The 20,219-nt window shown below is 44.2% G+C and overlaps 1 pseudogene across 1 annotated transcript in view; it reads left to right on the top strand.

The window, feature by feature from the left end:
• Positions 1 to 10,692: 10,692 nt before the first annotated feature.
• The window catches only part of LOC143785251 (transmembrane protease serine 9-like), a 64,079-nt pseudogene continuing 54,552 nt past the window's right edge, over positions 10,693 to 20,219 (top strand). The window contains exons 1-4 of the transcript XR_013217960.1: positions 10,693 to 10,970; positions 11,555 to 11,826; positions 12,379 to 12,548; positions 14,339 to 14,663. The product of XR_013217960.1 is annotated as a transmembrane protease serine 9-like (transcript). The remainder of the gene's footprint in view (positions 10,971 to 11,554; positions 11,827 to 12,378; positions 12,549 to 14,338; positions 14,664 to 20,219) is intronic.

The raw sequence follows: 20,219 nt of genomic DNA, 5'->3' as shown, positions 1-20,219 counted from the left end.
AGCTCCTGATGGGCGACGTCCGGTCTCTTGCTCTTTACTGGCGTGGGGTACGGATCCTGGCCCCGACTTGTGCAGGCAGAACTCGGAGTCCTGTGTAGAATCAGGGCCTTGTAAGGTGATGGCTGACACCTTCCTGTCGTAGACTTTCTGCTGAGGCCCGTTATGCTGGCCTCCGCTCTCCTTTCTGCCTGCCTGTGGTTTGGCACGTGGGGCTTTTATATACAGGAAGTCCTTCCTGTGAGTCACCTGATCAGGTTCATCACCTGAAATCGCTCCTCCTGCAAATCTTCTAGCACCATTTGGTTCCTCTTGATTTCGCCTGGCCCGCAGATGGCAGTCTCTCCTCATTAATGGTGCATCCTGCAGTCGGTCTTCTGAGATTTCACGGCTTCTTATCACACATTCTCAGCATTTATGTAATGAGTTATATATGGCACGTATGTGTATAGAATTCTGTATGGCACGTTCTTATGCATGTAATAGACGTACGATCTGTGTATGTGTATAAATGGGATGGACAGAGAGGAACGGAGAAAGCAACACAGAGAGCAAAGCCATATCACTGTGGACACGACGTCAGTGGACATGATCAACCACCGGCGTGTCAGCCTCCTTACATACAATGATCTACTCGCTTTCTCCACGGTTCACTTTGAAGGAATTTCATGCCTTGATTATAAAACCATGGGATCTCCTGAGATGGTGAGACGGAAGTGTGAAAATGCCACATCGGAACCAGTTTTACTGCATGTAGGTTGACGAGAAGGAGTAAGACATGACTACAGAATCAGACGGCACAGGAATCGTAATATTTATACAAGAAGACCCATAACTCTACATAGGACCTGTATTCTCAGAACGGCAGGATTCATTATTGGTGTAGTCCTAGGAGCAAGTCCGAAATCAATCAAACTCCTTCTATGAATCAGAATAAAAGTTAAATTATGAGAAAACATTTTATCGTTGATCCTAGCGGAGAGTGACATGTTACGCATGCCGAGATGAGGAGACTTAAAGACGCCATGCTTCTCTAGGAAATATGCAAAAAGAAAATATTCTGAAATTCTCAGTGGTTTGCACTGGTGATTCTCCAAGTGTTGGATTTCCTCTGGTTCATCCTACGACATACTGCTAGGGAGAGGGATGGACGGAGTTTTTGAAATTAGAATTTACCGACTTCACAGAATTTAAAAAAAAAAAATAATGTTGACTAAATTCTCTGTGAAAATTGCCTGGAAAATACACGTGTATTGCTCGGAGGTCTCCTCGGACTGAATTGAACTCATATTGATCTCTTTAATGCAAAAGCAGCCTTAAGGTACCTTCACACGAAACGACATCGCTAGCGATCCGTGACGTTGCAGCGTCCTCGCTAGCGATATCGTTTAGTTTGACACGCAGCAGCGATCAGGATCTTGCTGTGATGTCGCTGGTCGCTGAATAAAGTCCAGAACTTTATTTGGTCGTCCAATCGCTGTGTATCGTTGTGTTTGAAAGCAAAAGCAACGATACCAGCGATATTTTACACTGGTAACCAGGGTAAACATCGGGTTACCAAGCGCAGGGCCGCGCTTAGTAACCCGATGTTTACCCTGGTTACCAGCGTAAAAGTAAAAAAAACAAACAGTACATACTCACCTGCGCATCCCCCAGCGTCTGCTTCCTGACACTTACTGAGCGCCGGCCCTAAAGTGAAAGTGAAAGCACAGCAGTGACGTCACCGCTGTGCTGTTAGGGCCGGAGCTCAGTCAGTGTCAGGAAGCAGACGCTGGGGGACGCGCAGGTGAGTATGTACTGTTTGTTTTTTTTACTTTTACGCTGGTAACCAGGGTAAACATCGGGTTACTAAGCGCGGCCCTGCGCTTAGCAACCCGATGTTTACCCTGGTTACCCGGGGACCTCGGCATCGTTGGTCGCTGGAGAGCGGTCTGTGTGACAGCCCTCCAGCGATCAAACAGCGACGCTGCAGCGATCGGCATCGTTGTCGCTATCGCTGCAGCGTCGCTTCGTGTGAAGGTACCTTTAGTAATATCCAAGTGACCTCAAGCTATCGGCTGTGGGACAATGGATGGTAATGGGACCAACACCTGTATTCGGGGGAGCGTATGGGTCCATTATTGGTCTACTACAACAGAGAAGTGTGAAAATATATATATTTATTGCAGCATGACACTTTGTGAGGTAGAACGTTGTGTTTACTTTTCAGGATAATGGATATTTTTATTTTGTCTTTACAAAAATATTGAACAGATAAATTATAGTTTACCAGTTTCAAAATTCAGGAAGCGCACTGTCTGTAACACACAAGCCTTAATTTCAGGATTTGGATTTAGTAGCAAAATTAGGACCGTCCTCCTTGTTTGTAGTGGGTGAGGAATAAAATACTGCTGTTACTGCAGGTCATCACAGACCAATCTGTTCAGTCACACTGACTCTCCAGGTCCTGCACCTTCTTCTTCACAGTCACACTGACTCTACAGCTCCTGCACCTCTCTGCCCACAGTTATATTGACTCTGCAGCTCTTGAACCTCTCTATTCACAGTCACACCGACTCTGCAGCTCCTGAAGCTCTGTATTCAGTCACACTGACTCATCAGCGTCTGCACCTCCATATTTACAGTCACACTGACTCTGCAGCTCCTGCACCTTATTATTCAGTCTTACTGCCTCTGCAGCTCCTGCACCTCCATATTTACAGTCACACTGACTCTGCAGCTCTTGAACCTCTCTATTCACAGTCACACCGACTCTGCAGCTCCTGAAGCTCTGTATTCAGTCACACTGACTCAGCAGCATCTGCACCTCCATATTTACAGTCACACTGACTCTGCAGCTCCTGCACCTCCCTACTCACAGTCACACTGACTCTGCAGATCCTGCACCACCCTACTCACAGTCACACTGACTCTGAAACTCCTGCACCTCCCTATTCACAGTCACACTGACAATGCAGTTGCTGCTCCTACCTATTCACAGTTATATTGACTCTGCATATCCTGCACCTTCATTTTCACAGTCACTCTGACTTTACAGTTCCTGCACTTACCTATTTGCAGTCACACTGACTCTGCAGGTCCTGAATCTCCATTTTCACAGTTACACTGACTCTGCAGGTCCAGAATCTCTCTATTCACAGTCATCCTGATGCTGCAGCTCCTGTTCCTTCCTTTTCACAGTCACAGTAGACACATCTCAACAACAATGAGATAGCTATTAATGTTATAAGCACCTATACAGCCATGTAACGACCTCCACATGAACAAACCAGCCGACAGGTTTCCTTTTAACTCCCTTAAAAACGCTTCTACCCAAAATGAAATCCAGCCATCACTGAGGACAAGTCACAGGTGGGAAAATCAGGGGTAGGGATAGGTCATGTGTGGAAATGTGGACATTGCTTCATGTTCACTCACATTTATTGTATCCAAAGGCATCAATTTACCTGCAGAAAAAAGGAGTAAAAACTCGTAAAATGAGGCCGATATAAAAACATTTCTATGTAGACAAAAGTGCAACAACGTTCCCACCTCATCCGGATATAAATGAGGTCACTAAGAAAGGAAGAAATGGAGAAGAGCTTGCTCTATATGCTGGTAGTCCTACATGGGGGTAAGGAACACTGAACATCACCAGCTATAGCACCAAGGGTGTTACATAGGACTGCAGGTGACATCTACTACATTATCTGTACTCAGAGAGTTATCACTGTGTTATCTGTGGTGTTACATAGGACTGCAGGTGACATCTACTACATTATCTGTACTCAGAGAGTTATCACTGTGTTATCTGTGGTGTTACATGGGACTGCAGGTGACATCTACTACATTATCTGTACTCAGAGAGTTATCACTATGTTATCTGTGGTGTTACATAGGACTGCAGGTGACATCTACATTATCTGTACTCAGAGAGATATCCCTGTGTTATCTGTGGTGTTACATAGGACTGCAGGTGACATCTACTACATTATCTGTACTCAGTTATCACTGTGTTATGTTATCTGTGGTGTTACATAGGACTGCAGGTGACATCTACTACATTATCTGTACTCAGAGAGTTATCACTGTGTTATCTGTGGTGTTACATAGGACTGCAGGTGACATCTACTACATTATCTGTACTCAGAGAGTTATCACTGTGTTATCTGTGGTGTTACATAGGACTGCAGGTCAGATAATGATTTTGCATTTTCACTGCTTGCGATTTTTTTCACACATTTATTTCATTTTTGATGATAATTTCTACCACCCCATAAGAGGAACTGCCATGGGCACGGTTTGTGCACCAAATTGGTCAAATTTACTTTTTTCAGTGCTGGGAGGACAAACACATTTTCAGAAAGGGCTTATTTTTTTCTGAGGTCATATTTTCATTTGTGTGAGAGGTTTATTGATGATGTTTTAATGTTTTTGAGGTGTAGAAACATTGTTTCCTTGAGATAATTTCCATTTTATGAGCATGAAATGTATATACAACTAATGAGAAGAAATATATAGTTTGGATATGAAATTACGTGTTTGTCCTGTTGTCATGTCCAAGTTGAAGTCTATAGGAAACTCACTTCAATTTCTTCACTATTCTTCAATGCTAAGCTATCATCCAGAACATCTCATGAAGGGTATAGCAGATCACTCACACGAGTCCTCACAGAAACTGTGCCAAGGATATTAGCTTTCAACTGGAATTCGACCCTATTTATCAAGGTTTCCAAAACCAAGACCAAACTAAGAAACCCCTGGGAATGGAGTTTGCCGAGGTGGGGCGATTCCTGGACATACATTATTAGGGAATGGCCAAAATGAGATGACAAAGGGAAGGGTAAGGTGCATTGGTACCTATGACAGCTATGCTACTATTTGGTGTTATTATCAAATCCAGAATGAAAAGAGGCTTTACTACCAAGACTACAGTATCCTCCCCTCATGGGAATTGTAGATTTTGCCTATATATGCTTAGAATTAAATATTTAGTGAATTCCCAAAACGGAAGAAGTGTGCGGTAAAACAATGCATTAATTGTTGAACTAAATGGAATGATTATATTGGTTTCGGTCAGAACTTGACCCCAAACTTCATCCCAGACCCAAACATAGTAGGAATCAATGGGAACCCAAACTTTGGAGCTTTTAAATGGCTGTAAAATGGTCATAGTCAGGCTTAGGAGGCCACAAAAGGAAGCTACTGTAAATTGGAGCAAGAGCAGGACAATTGCCCTAATGTCACCGCTCTGCTGTCTGATATCGCAGGGGCTAGGGGCTCCTTTTCTGTCCCTACAGCTAGGGGCATCTTAGCTATTCCTACTCTCTGGATTACTTCTAATGGTGAAGATGCCGGGGCCACATACCTTGCTGAGCTCCTATGTCAGCCTTAAACTGTCCCCTCCCCCACCAAGGTAAATGGGTAGTAGCATATAAGAATACACAACCTAGACTTACAAGGGAATATGTACAAGGATAAAGGAAAACGCCAATCCCACAAATAGGCACTTACAAACAACAGTGAGGAACATCGGGAATAAAGGAAGGGAAAGAATGAGGCTTAGCATACAGACAAATCACCAACCAACAGTCTTTAGAGCGCCGCTCCAAACACCTCCTCAAACAACAAAATCTTCAAGGGCCAGATTAACTTAACAATGGCAATCCTGATTGCCAGAGATGAGTATATATAGGAGAGGGGAGTGACCAACACTAAACAGCTGAGAGCATCAAAGCTGGAAGGCTCCAGCAGCACTCATGCTAAAGAGATTAACCCCTGCACTGCTAACAGAAACCTGCTCTGTTTTATGTGACGGTGAGGTGCTTCCAATCCGTGCATGAGTATATGAAATCAGACATTGCAGTCTTCTGGCTCCTCTCTGTCAGGGTAAAGCCGTGACACCTACAAACAAATGTGGATAGGAAAATTTCTTAAAATAACATACAATAAAAAAAGGAAACATTATAATCTTGAACCAGGAGGCTGAGGTTTAAGTGGAGCAAGAGGCTGAGGAGAAAATGGCAGTGTAGGTGGAAGATGCAGATGAGAAGGTAGCCAACACTGTCTTTGTGTTTTAGGTTTTATTATTGATTTTTTTTCGGTACTCTGAAAGCAGGCAGTGTAATAATCTACTGGCCACTACATCTCTGTATAAAGGTCGTGTAATACTCTGCACTTTTCTGGGTTGAAAACTGTGGGCCATCCAGTTGGACCTGCCCCACAAGTGGAAATGACTGAGTGCACTGATGCCCAAACATTTGTTCTGTTGGAGGATGAGTATGTGAGAGGGTTAGTGCAATCAGTCTGTGGACCGCCGCAGCACATCTCAGATGATGATGACATACAGGTGCCAAGTGCTGCAGCTTCCTGCTGAGTGTAGATCGGCCATGAGGGCAGGAGTGAGGGCCAGGTGGAACATCATGCAGGGGATTATTATTATTTATTTATAGAGCACCATTAATTCCATGGTGAATATAGGGGGTAATTGGATGTATTGCGGACAGAATTCTACTCGGGAGAAGTCTTGTAGGTGATTGGATTATTATTGTTTATTATTATTTATTTATATAGCACCATTAATTCCATGGTGCTATACATGAGAAAAGGGGTTACGTACAGGGTTATAGATATCATTTACCAGTAAACAAATTTACAATGACCGACTGGTGCTGAGGGGAGAGGACCCTGTCCTTGCGGACTTACATTCTACTGGATAATGGGGAAGAGACAGGAGGTTGGGTGAGCGGCAGCTCTGGTGGTGGTGAGGCGGCAGCTCGGGCGGTGGTGAGGCGGCAGCTCAGGCGGTGGTGAGGCGGCAGCTCGGGCGGTGGTGAGGCGGCAGCTCGGGCGGTGGTGATGGTGAGGCGGCAGCTCGGGCGGTGGTGAGGTGGCAGCTCGGGCGGTGGTGAGGCGGCGGCTCTGGCGGTGGTGAGGCGGCAGCTCCGGCAGTTGGTGACACAGTTTCTCTGTCATTTGGTGACAAAGCAGAATGGTTATTGCAGGCTGTAGGCTTTCCTGAAGAGATGAGTTTTCAGGTTCCGTCTGAAGGATCCGAGGGTGGTAGATAATCGGACATGTTGAGGCATGGAATTCCAGAGGATGGGGGATATTCGGGAGAAATCTTGGAGGCGGTTGTATGAGGAACGAATAAGTGTGCTGGAGAGTAGGAGGTCTTGGGAGGATCGAAGATTACATAAGGGAAGATATTGGGAGATTACTTCAGAGATATAGGGAGGGGACAGGTTGTGGATGGCTTTGTAGATCAATGTTAGTAGTCTGAACTGGATTCGTTGGGGAATTGGGAGCCAGTGGAGGGATTTGCAGAGGGGTGAAGCAGGGGAGTAGCGAGGAAGAGGTGGATTAGCCGGAAAGCAGAGTTGAGGACAGACTGGAGTGGTGTAGGAGTTAGCAGGGTGTTGTGAATTCTGCTCTTGGGTTCTGCTCCGGTGGTTGTTGGTGGTAGTGCAGTTGCCTCTGGGTTGCAATCCTGGGCAGGTGTTTCTGCTGATTGCAGCTCTGACTTGGCTATTTATGTGTGCAGGATCCATTAGCCCTTGCCAGTTGTCCATTGTTCTTGGAGGTGTTACATCTCTGTCTGGTTCCTCCTGCTCTGCTGTCAATTCAGCTAAGATAAGTTTCTGTTTTTGTCTCTGCAGCACACATGCTGTGTGCTTATTTATTCAGTGCAATTCATTGTGTTTATTTGTCCAGCTCAGACTGTGTTTAGATTTTTCAGTCATGTTGGATTCTCAGGAGATGCAGATATACATTCCATGTCTTTAGTTAGATGTGTTTTTTTTTGGTATTATCTGCTGTGGATATTTTTAGGATTTTAATACTGACCGCTTAGTACTCCGTCCTATCCTTTTCTATTTAGCTAGAAGTGCCTCTTTTGCTAAATCCTGTTTTCTGCCTGTGTGTGTCTTTACTCTTATATTCACAGTCAATATTTGTGGGGGGCTGCCTATCCTTTGGGGTTCTGCTCTGAGGCAAGATAGAATTCCCATTTCCATCTTTAGGGGTATTTAGTCCTCCGGCTGTGTCGAGGTGTCTAAGATTTGTTAGGCACACCCCACGGCTACTTCTAGTTGCGGTGTCAGTTTAGGGTTTGCGGTCAGTACAGGTACCACCTACTCCAGAGAAAGTCTCATGCGGCTCCAAGGTCACCAGATCATAACAGCGGGGAGGCCACAGAGGAGGATGTTGCAGTAATCTAGGCGAGAGATGATGAGGGCATGCACATGAGTTTTAGTAGATTGTGAGCTGAGGAAGGAACGGATTCTGGCAATATTTTTGAATTGGAGGCGACAGAAGGTGGCAAGAGTTTGGACGTGCGGCTTGAAGGACAGGGCAGAGTCGAGAGTTACCACGAGGCAGCGGATTTAAGGTGCAGGAGAGAGCGTGATGCCGTTTATCGTAATAGATCAGGTAGGGGGGATATGCGAGATGGGGAAAGATGATGAGTTAGATTTTGTGTACATTGAGTTTTAGGAAGCAAGAGGTGAAGGAGGATATGGCTGACAGACACTCCGGGGTGAGAGCGCGAGGTAGCAGGGACTCTTTGCACTCAGCACTTTACAGGTATTGTACGGCTTATTACATTATGAGATGCACAATAGCCCTCCATTGGCATTTACCACGTTCACTAACATTGATTTAAAACCCATGTACAATTCATGGTAAATTATTACACTATGCACTATGCACTTTATGTGTAAATCATGAATTAGAATTGACTCTATGCCAAATTTACTTTGCTTGGGGTTTTTTTTCTTTCACTATAGGCGGCACAATTTCCCGCACTACTCGTATGCTCCTTAGCTTGAATTCATTGTATTTTATGTTTATTTTATTTCATGTTCGTAATATAAATTCAATTTTTTATCATATAATATTTGTTGCAATTTATCGTCATGCCTCTATACTTACATTGAGGTTGTGTTTGGAGACATTTATAATAGACGTTTTTTGCCTATTATTCCTTTTTGGACTGTGTTAATTTTTATTGTGTGTGATGATGTAGCTGAGCTGTGTGTTCATATGGTGGAGTTGTGTGTGCTGATGTAGCTGAGCTGTGTTTGCTGATGTAGCTGAGCTGTGTGTTTATATGGTGGAGTTCTGTGTGATGATGTAGCTGAGCTGTGTGTGCTGTTGTAGCTGAGCTGTGTGTTTATATGGTGGAGTTGTGTGTGATGATGTAGCCGAGCTGTGTGTTCATATGGTGGAGTTTTGTGTGATGATGTAGCTGAGCTGTGTGTTCATATGGTGGAGTTGTGTGTGATGATGTAGCTGAGCTGTGTGTTCATATGGTGGAGTTGTGTGTGATGATGTAGCTGAGCTTTGTTTGCTGATGTAGCTGAGCTGTGTGTTGATGTAGCTGAGCTGTGTGTTGATGTAGCTGATATGTGCGTGATGATGTGGCTTTACTATGTGTGCTGATGTAGCTGAGTTGAGTGTGTAGGTATCAAACTTGTGCATCATTATAACTTAAATCTGTGTATGTGAATGAACCAGAGCTGTGTTTGTGATGGTGTAGCAGAGCTTTATGTGCATGTATTGAGGCTGTGTGGGTATAGTTTCCATTCACTAAAAGTAAGCAGAGGTTGAAAATGGAAACTGAGTGATTCGAGTCTATGAATAAATGCTGTTGGACCTGTTATGCTACTGTACTGGAGCTTCTTATACCCGAGACTGAACAATTGTTTCATATTTACGACATTGTTATAAACTAATTTGCAAATATCAGTTGCCAGGAAGCCGAGGCCAAGGATAATAAAAAATATCACTGCGTGTGTGACTAAAGGGTGCCATAGTGCACATGAAGAAATCTAAATAAGGTAGGGTCTGGCTGTGATTGCACTAGGTCAATGTGTCAGGTAAGTATCCCCCAGTAGGTTCACCTGCAGTCCTATGTAAACCACAGATAGCACATGGTGATTTAGAAAACAAATGGAAGCCCTTTCTATATGCGGGTCGTTCCTTGAGATCTTTTTTTTTTAAATTATATATATATATATATATATATATATATATATATATATATATATATATATATATATATGTTCCAGAATGGGGAGAAAGATACCAGGATGGCCCCAGAATGAGGAACACATACACCAGGATGGGGAACATATATGTGACTGCTCAATGTGACACTCGCTAATACTCACGGACTTACTGCGAGGCAGGATAGTCAAGAGGTCCGGGGTCAGTACCAAGAGGATATGTAATAGACAAAGGGAAAAGACAAAAGCGCAGTCAGGTCACAGTCCAAGGTCAGAGTATCTGGCAGGTAGAGGATCAAGACAAAGTGGTAAGTCAGATGGTCAAAAAGGTAAATCCTAAGTCGGCAATGGAAGTCAGAATACAACTCAAAGTACAGAGCAGACAAACTCCACATGAGCAAAGCTACAATTGGCAATCATCTGACAATTTTCAGAGTGCTCTTTATCCTTGTTATCACTCAGAAGAGATGACATTTGAAGGAGATCCCAGACCCAGCCAGATAGGACGACTGAGCTGTCAATCATAACATTGACACCTCTGCCTCAGATTGGGCTATAGACTTGTCTCTGACAATCCAGACAGCTCAGCCAGTCCTTTTTCCCATAGAAGACTGTCATTCACAACATCCCCAGGACACCGTAAGTGGCGGAATTGTGACAAGTATATGCCAGGATGGAGGACTCATATACCAGATCAGGGAACATACATGGTCCGGAGTCCTAAATGGTTTTGTGTGATTGGGTTCCTCCAATGCAAGAAGCATTGTATCATGAATTCTTTTTCTGTTTCTCGGCAGTCTTTTCCACCTCCAGGTCAGAGCCGGTGTGTGGCTCTCCAGCCTTCTCCAGCCGGATCGTTGGGGGTTCGGATGCAGCAGATGGACAGTGGCCCTGGCAGGCTAGTATTCAGGATCAGGACGGTCATTTCTGTGGTGGCTCTTTGATCTCCAACCAGTGGGTGTTGAGTGCTGCTCATTGCTTCGAACAGTACGTTTTCTACGTGAATTCCAAGCACTCCTAACACTGCATATATCACAGACTTTCCCAGAGTTGATGGAAAGACTTTCTGATCTTCACCTTCTTCCCCTGTCCTTCATTGCTCTTGCCTGTCAGCTTTTATTTGGAGCCCTCATGGTCAGATTTAGTTCAAGTGGGCCAACCACGTGGCCTTCAAAAATGCCAAGAGGTGCAAACAGATGCCGATATGGCACAGAGCGGTACTGTCGTGGCTAGAGCTCAAACTAGTATGGCTTTATGTCAAAAGTTTTCTATATGTATCATTCATGTATCACTGCCATTCCCAGAATCAATAGAGCACAATGTGTGAAGACTTTCTCAAGTCCACCTCTTATCCCCGTCATCCATGATTCTTGTCTCTGACTATAATGGGCCAACCAAAACCCAAGTGGTGCCAACAGTTTGACTTCAAAGAACATCAGCACCCTCCTCTCCTGAAATATTCTGTCCTGCTTTAAACATTCCTACAATCTAGAAAAAGTACTTACATAAGGATGACTTGTTCAGATGTAATTAAGAATGATCAATTTTATTTTTGGTAACTTTCTTCTCAGAGCTCAACCCATGAGCAACTATGGCGTGCAGCTGGGCGCATACAGTCTGTCCTCGGACAATCCCAACAGTGTTTCGATGAAGATAGACTCCGTCTTCAACCATCCGGACTACACAAGTGCTGCTCACACATGGGACATCGCTCTGGTGAAGCTCGACAGTCCGGTGTCCTACACCAAGTACATCATACCCATCTGTCTGCCCTCCGCCTCCATCACCTTCCCCAATGGCATGGAGTGTTGGGTCACCGGCTGGGGGGATATAGATTATTATGGTAAGTGATGCTCAGACCTTCAGTCCTGCATGGCCCACCATGAAATATCCCCACATTGATTCCATCATACATGGCCTCCCATAGGTTCATTATGGACACAACTTTAGGGGGGCAAAGGCAGCTGTCGCACATGGGCACTGATTCATTAAGGGGCACTTCTGCCCCATAACAGGTAGAATAAACAGCACATGATGGAATTTTTGAAGTTGTAACTTCTGGATCAAGAAAATAAAAATGCTCTGTGGTTGTGGTTCTACTTCTACAGCAAGTCCTAACTTCTTAGCCCAAATTCGTAATCACTTCTGCACATCCAGCAATACGGCTCGTACTTTCTCCATGTCAGCCATTCGTGCAGATAAATAATGGCAGCAGTTGTATGGATTGATTACAAAACTCTTGTTATATTGTGCTACAAAAAGGCACAATTCATCCAAAAACGTTCACCAGGAGCCACCGACTCCCCAGGTCTCACCACTATGGACATTCACAGGTGCGGTAGAGGCTGGTGCATTACTCTGTGATTTACCGACTCTTCTCTCATCATTTTATTAGAGAATTGACATTATCCGGAAACTCTGCAGAATGTGAAGGTGCCGCTGATAGATCACGAGACGTGTGACGAAATGTATCACATAGATTCAGACAGGAGCAGCTCTTACACCATTGTGGACAACACCATGATATGTGCTGGGTACACGGAAGGAGGGAAAGACGCTTGTCAGGTGAGAAGCCGCCACGTTCTGATAAAGAAGCTTTAATATGTAAAAATTGGATCTGACTGTGGTCATAAATAGTGAAAATAAATGCTGCAAATCAGATAAGGCTAAAATATCATCAGTAATTGTAATTTAAGAGTAAATTAACACAACATAAAGAAATTTCCTTTCCATTATTCGTAGCGCACAGAACTAGAACTACAGCTACTTTACGAGCTACTACATTAATATTCCAATATACAAAATAACTACTATTGGTAAATCCTGGCTCTGCAGACTGTGATTAGTATACTGGCGTGACCTTAATGTGCTTCTTTTTGAGCCACTCCTTTGCTGCCTTGGGTCATTGTCTTGCTGGAAGACGCAGCCACGACCCATTTTTAAAGTCCTGGTGGAGGGAAGGAGGTTGTCACTCAGGATTTTACAGTACATTCTCCCATTGATGTGGTGAAGTAGTCCTGTGCCCTTAGCAGAGAAACACCCCCCAAAACATGTTTCCACCTCCATGCTTGACAATGGGGATGGTGTTCTTTGGGTCATAGGCAGCATTTCTCTTCCCCCAAACATGGCGAGAGTTGAGTTAATGCCAAAGATCTCAATTTTTGTCTCATCTGACCACAGCACCTTCTCCCAATCACTCACAGAATCATCCAGGTGTTCATTGGCAAACTTCAGACGGCCTGCACATGTGTCTTCTTGAGCAGGGGGAGCTTGCGGCACTGCAGGATAATAAACCTTTACGGCGTAATGTGTTACCAATGGTTTTCTTGGTGACTGTGGTTCCAGCTGCCTTGAGATCATTAACAAGTTCCCCCAGTGTAGTTTTAGGCTGATCTCTCACCTTCCTCATGATCAAGGATACCCCACGAGGTGACATTTTTCATGGTGCCCCAGATCGATGTCGATTGAATCATTTTGCATTTCTTCCATTTTCTTACTATTGCACCAACAGTTGTCTCCTTCTCACCCAGCGTCTTACTTATGGTTTTGTAGCCCATTCCAGCTTTGTGCAGGTCTAGGATCTTGTCCCTGACATCCTTATAAAGCTCTTTGGTCTTGCCCATGTTGTAGAGGTCAGAGTCTGACTGATTGAGTCTGTGGACAGGAGTCTTTTATAAAGGTGGCTATGTAACAGCTCTCTGTAATGCAGGTAACGAGGTGATTAGGAGTCTGACTGGTCTGTAGGAGCCAGAACTTAATGGTTGGTAGGGGATCAAATACTTATTTCTCACTGCAAAATGCAAATACATTAATATAGAATTTATACAATGTAATTTTCAGGATTTTGTTTTTGATATTCTATCTCTCAACGTTAAAATTAACCGACCCTTAATATCATAGACTGTTCATGTCTTTGTAAGTGAGCTAACTTATAAAATCAGCAAAGGATCACATGCTTATTTCCCTCACTGTACACAGTATATATATATACTTTATATATATATATATGTTGTATATATTTTTTGACAAAAACCAACAAGGTTGAAGTGTTGGAATAATCTTTGACCATTTGCTTTAACAAAATACATCTATTCGAGCATCATGCTTAGTCTTGTGCCCGTGTTCTTGTGTTGCGTTCACCGATTAATATTTGCGCCATTGCCCTTTTCCTTGCACAAACTCATCTACTGAATGCTTTCCTTCATCCCTTTATTACTTTGTTTTGTGCAGATCACAGAATTCTGGAGATTTCCAGTCGTCATATGATTATTACATATAGATTTCATGTGTAAATGGAAATTATGTAGAGAACGATACTTTTGACGCACGGCTCATTGTCCACTGCTGTCTTTCAGGGAGACTCCGGAGGACCTCTCGTGTGTAAGGTCAATGGTGTCTGGTACCAGCCTGGTGTTGTAAGCTGGGGTTCTGGATGTGCTTTACCCAACCGTCCCGGGATCTACACCCTGGTAACCGCCTACCAGTCCTGGATCCAGTCTTATGTACCAGAGCTGAGCTTCCAAGATGTGACCGATTGCCAAAAATGCAGTGGAAACATGAACGCATCATGTTATCTGCTGGTACTCCTCATCATTACAGCCTCAGGGCTCCAATATCTGCAGATTATAATGTACCGAACCAGTGAGGGGTCTCTGGGCTGTAGACCCACCATTCTGTGCTGCAGCCACTGATTTTTACTTTTTGGTATTGATATTGTTTTCTGAAATGGAAATAATAAAATGTGCATTTTTATTTGTCATAAGCATATATAATCTAATATGTGGTCCCATCCAAGCTATTCTCCGATGGTGGGGAGCATCATAAATTGTTTTATAAGGACAAACACAAAAAGAGAAGATAAGAAAGCTGATAAATTTGTAATAAAAAAAGAAATACTCTTTCTTTTACTGTATCTTCCTTTAATAAAATGTTTAAATATTGGTAAGTTCAACTCAGTAGACACAAGAGAATGAAACTGTGGCACCAAGCCCACTGAGACATGGACAAGAGAGGGGGCACCAAGCCCACTGACAAATGGAAAAGAAAGAGGACACCAAGCCCACTGAGACATGGACAAGAGAGAGGACACCAAGCCCACTGAGACATGGACTAGAGAGAGGGCACCAAGCCTACTGAGACATGGACTAGAGAGAGGGCACCAAGCCCACTGAGATATGGACAAGAGAGAGGACACAAAGCCCACTGAGACATGAACAAGAGAGAGGACATAAAGCCCACGGAGACATGGACAAGAGAGAGGACACCAAACCCACTGATACATGGACAAGAGAGAGGACACCAAGCCCACGGAGACATGGACAAGAGAGAAGACACCAAACCCACTGATACATGGACAAGAGAGAGGACACCAAGCCCACTGAGACATGGACAAGAGAGAGGACACCAAGCCCACGGAGACATGGACAAGAGAGAGGACACCAAACCCACTGATACATGGACAAGAGAGAGGACACCAAGCCCACGGAGACATGGACAAGAGAGAAAACACCAAACCCACTGATACATGGACAAGAGAGAGGACACCAAGCCCACTGAGACATGGACAAGAGAGAGGACACCAAGCCCACGGAGACATGGACAAGAGAGAGGACACCAAACCCACTGAGACATGGACAAGAGAGAGGACACAAAGCCCACTGAGACATGGACAAGAGAGGGGGCACCAAACCCACTGACACATGGACAAGAGAGAGGACACCAAACCCACTGAGACATGGACAAGAGAGGGGGCACCAAACCCACTGAGACATGGACAAGAGAGGGGGCACCAAGCCTACTGAGACATGGACAAGAGAGAAGGCACCAAGCCCACTGACACATGGACAAGAGAGAGGACACCAAGCCCACTGAGACATGGACAAGAGAGAGGACACCAAGCCCACTGAGACATGGACAACAGAGAGGGGACACCAAGCCCACTGAGACATGGACAAGAGAGAGAGGACACCAAGCCCACCGACACATGGACAAGAGAGAGGACACCAAGCCCACTGAGACATGGACAAGAGAGAGGACACCAAGCCCACGCAGACATGGACAAGAGAGAGGACACCAAACCCACTGAGACATGGACAAGAGAGAGGACACCAAGCCTACTGAGACATGGACAAGAGAGAGGACACCAAACCCACTGAGACATGGACTAGAGAGAGGACACCAAACCCACTGAGACATGGACTAGAGAGAGGACACCAAGCCTACTGAGACATGGACTAGAGAGAGGACACCAAACCCACTGAGACACAGACAAGATAAAGGGCACCAGGCCCACTGAGACATGGACAAGAGAGAGGACACAAAGCCCACTGAGACATGGACAAGAGAGAGGACACCAAGCCCACTGAAACATAGACAAGAGAGAGGGCACCAAGCCCCCTGAAACATAGACAAGAGAGGGGGCACCAAGCCCACTGAGACATAGATAAGAGAGAGGACACCAAGCCCCCTGAAACATAGACAAGAGAGGGGGCACCAAGCCCACTGAGGCAATAACAGTGGAGAGGGCACCAAGCCCACTGAGACACAGACAAGATAAAGGGCACCAGGCCCACTGAGACATGGACAAGAGAGAGGACACAAAGCCCACTGAGACATGGACAAGAGAGAGGACACCAAGCCCACTGAAACATAGACAAGAGAGAGGGCACCAAGCCCCCTGAAACATAGAAAAGAGAGGGGGCACCAAGACCACTGAGACATTGACAAAAGACATAGCATCAAGCCCCCTGAACCATAGACAAGAGAAGGGACACCAAGCCCACTGAGACATGGACAAGAGAGGGGGCACCAAGCCCACTGAATCATGGACAAGAGAGGGGGCACCAAGCCCACATAATGTATGGAAGAGAAGGGGAACTAAGCCCACAACAGTAGAGTGCACAAAGTAGACAATGACACGGAAAACAAAGTTGGACAAAGCCCATCATGACTAAATAAAAAGAGGGGAACACCGACCAGTGCGACCACAGATTATCCTGTATAACACATGTAGAGCTCAGGTCCCCGTAGGTTCCCAGATCATCAATGGGCCTTCAAATAGTGGTGCAATCACAGCCACTACAACACATTGGAGTGTGATATAAAATGTTCACAATAAATGGGGACAGTGACATTCTGCATCCAGGTCCCGGAGGGGAGTAACACATCACATTTGTGACTTTTGGTGCATGTGCCAGGAAAGATTCCAACATGTCTCAACACTAAGCCATGTCCATAAGCTTACATTACCTGTTTTTGCTCCAAGAGCCATAACATTTTTATTTTTCTGGACCTCTAGCCATATGGGACATGTTTATTTTTCCTGGACAAGATGTAGTTGTACTGAAAAATGGAGGAAAATTCCAAGTGTGAAAAAATGATCAAAAAAATGTTATTCTTGCATTGTTTTGATTATGTGATAGAAATGACCAGGCCATAAGATTCTGCTGGTCGATACCATTACGACGACACCAAACGCAGACTTGTAAAAAAATATTTTAGAGGTAAAAAAAAAAAAGAGAACTTTGACCCCCCAATTTTTTCAGATTCTGAGACCCATAACTTGTTATTTTTCCATCAGTGGCGCTACGTGAGGGTTGGTTTATTGCACGCTGAGCTTACGGTGCATTTGGTGCCAATTACATACAAGGGTTTGATCTCTTTTTGTTGCTTTTTGTTGTGGGGAGTGCAGTGACCAATAGAAAGTCATTCTTGCATTTTGACTCCGTTTTGGCGTTTAATTAAAAATTATTTAATGTCTTGATGGATCAAACTTCTACAGGCCAAATGATTCGAGGTTTATTTTATTTTATTTTTTTATTATGTCTCTTTGTAAAATCGCAAAATGAGGCTATGTAATTTTTATTTGTTTTTTGTTTTTTTCATAGTTTTTTTTAAATTATCTTTCTATTTTTAAAACTTTACTTTCTACTTTATTTGTTTAGTATTTTAGGAGGCTTGAACCTGTGATTGTTTCATCTTTCGTACTACAGGTCCTTCTCAAAAAATTAGCATATAGTGTTAAATTTCATTATTTACCATAATGTTATGATTACAATTAAACTTTCATATATTATAGATTCATTATCCACCAACTGAAATTTGTCAGGTCTTTTATTGTTTTAATACTGATGATTTTGGCATACAACTCCTGATAACCCAAAAAACCTGTCTCAATAAATTAGCATATCAAGAAAAGGTTCTCTAAATGACCTATTACCCTAATCTTCTGAATCAACTAATTAACTCTAAACACATGCAAAAGATACCCCAGGCTTTTAAAAACTCCCTGCCTGGTTCATTACTCAAAACCCCCATCATGGGTAAGACTAGCGACCTGACAGATGTCAAGAAGGCCATCATTGACACCCTCAAGCAAGAGGGTAAGACCCAGAAAGAAATTTCTCAACAAATAGGCTGTTCCCAGAGTGCTGTATCAAGGCACCTCAATGGTAAGTCTGTTGGAAGGAAACAATGTGGCAGAAAACGCTGTACAACGAGAAGAGGTGACCGGACCCTGAGGAAGATTGTGGAGAAGGACCGATTCCAGACCTTGGGGAACCTGAGGAAGCAGTGGACTGAGTCTGGCGTGTGCAGGAAATGGGCTACAGGTGCCGCATTCCCCAGGTAAAGCCACTTTTGAACCATAAACAGCGGCAGAAGCGCCTGACCTGGGCTACAGAGAAGCAGCACTGGACTGTTGCTAAGTGGTCCCAAGTGCCAGAGTCTGGAGGAAGACTGGGGAGAAGGAAATGCCAAAATGCCTGAAGTCCAGTGTCAAGTACCCACAGTCAGTGATGGTGTGGGGTGCCATGTCAGCTGCTGGTGTTGGTCCACTGTGTTTCATCAAGGGCAGGGTCAATGCAGCTAGCTATCAGGAGATTTTGGAGCACTTCATGCTTCCATCGGCTGAAATGCTTTATGGAGATGAAGATTTCATTTTTCAGCACGACCTGGCACCTGCTCACAGTGCCAAAACCACTGGTAAATGGTTTACTGACCATGGTATTACTGTGCTCAATTGGCCTGCCAACTCTCCTGACCTGAACCCCATAGAGAATCTGTGGGATATTGTGAAGAGAAAGTTGAGAGACGCAAGACCCAACACTCTGGATGAGCTTAAGGCCGCTATTGAAGCATCCTGGGCCTCCATAACATCTCAGCAGTGTCACAGGCTGATTGCCTCCATGCCACGCAGCATTGAAGCAGTCATTTCTGCCAAAGGATTCCCGACCAAGTATTGAGTGCATAACTGAACATTATTATTTGATTTTTTTTTGTTTGGTATTAAAAAACACTTTTATTTGATTGGTCGGGTGAAATATGCTAATTTATTGAGACAGGTTTTTTGGGTTATCAGGAGTTGTAGGCCAAAATCATCAGTATTAAAACAATAAAAGACCTGACAAATTTCAGTTGGTGGATAATGAATCTATAATATATGAAAGTTTAATTGTAATCATTACATTATGGTAAATAATGAAATTTAACACTATATGCTAATTTTTTGAGAAGGACCTGTATATTCTGCAATCTGCAGTGTTGCAGGTTACAGTGAAGTTGCGGTGAGCTTCACAGGAGGACCGAGATGGCAGCAACAGTGGTTTTCAGGATCCACCGACTGCCTTGACAACTCATCGAAGACGCCAATGGGAGCCGATACGCATATTTAAATGCAACTGTCAGAAACTGAGTGCAGCATTCAAGTCATTAAGCAATAGCAGTGGACAGAGCAAACTTTTCTAATAGCAAAATGTTGGATGCGTAACACAGACGGCGTATGTCTGGTATGGTGCAGGCTCAGCTCCTGAGCCCACTCCATACACGCGCCTCAACCACATAACATAAAGTTATGCTATGTAGTTGTTTTAGGGTTAACATAGGAGCCTACGTATAACTCACAGGCCTATCCTGGATGGATATGTTTCTGTACAGAAAATGGGAAGGAACAAACTGCCCCGTTGGTCTCTGTTGACACCATGTTATGCAGCCTCCATCAGGGTTATATATCGGGAGTATACCATACATGTACCACTGACTGAAGCCAGTATGTAAGTGTGGGTCTTCTCCTCTTTAAGCGGCTCACTGGCCAAGGCAGGCAACAGCGCCCCAAAGCATAGGTGAAAACAAACCTGTCAAGTGTCTCCTCTGGTGACTGTTCCCCTGGTGACCGTCTACCTCTGGATGATGCATATCTTTGGAAACATTGGTTGGAGGACAGTAAGGCTGCTTTCACAC

The sequence above is a fragment of the Ranitomeya variabilis genome, chromosome 7 (genome assembly GCF_051348905.1).
Source record: "Ranitomeya variabilis isolate aRanVar5 chromosome 7, aRanVar5.hap1, whole genome shotgun sequence".
Lineage (NCBI taxonomy): Eukaryota > Metazoa > Chordata > Amphibia > Anura > Dendrobatidae > Ranitomeya > Ranitomeya variabilis.
Note: the sequence above shows the minus strand (reverse complement) of the source record. Positions and strands in the feature narration are given on the sequence as shown.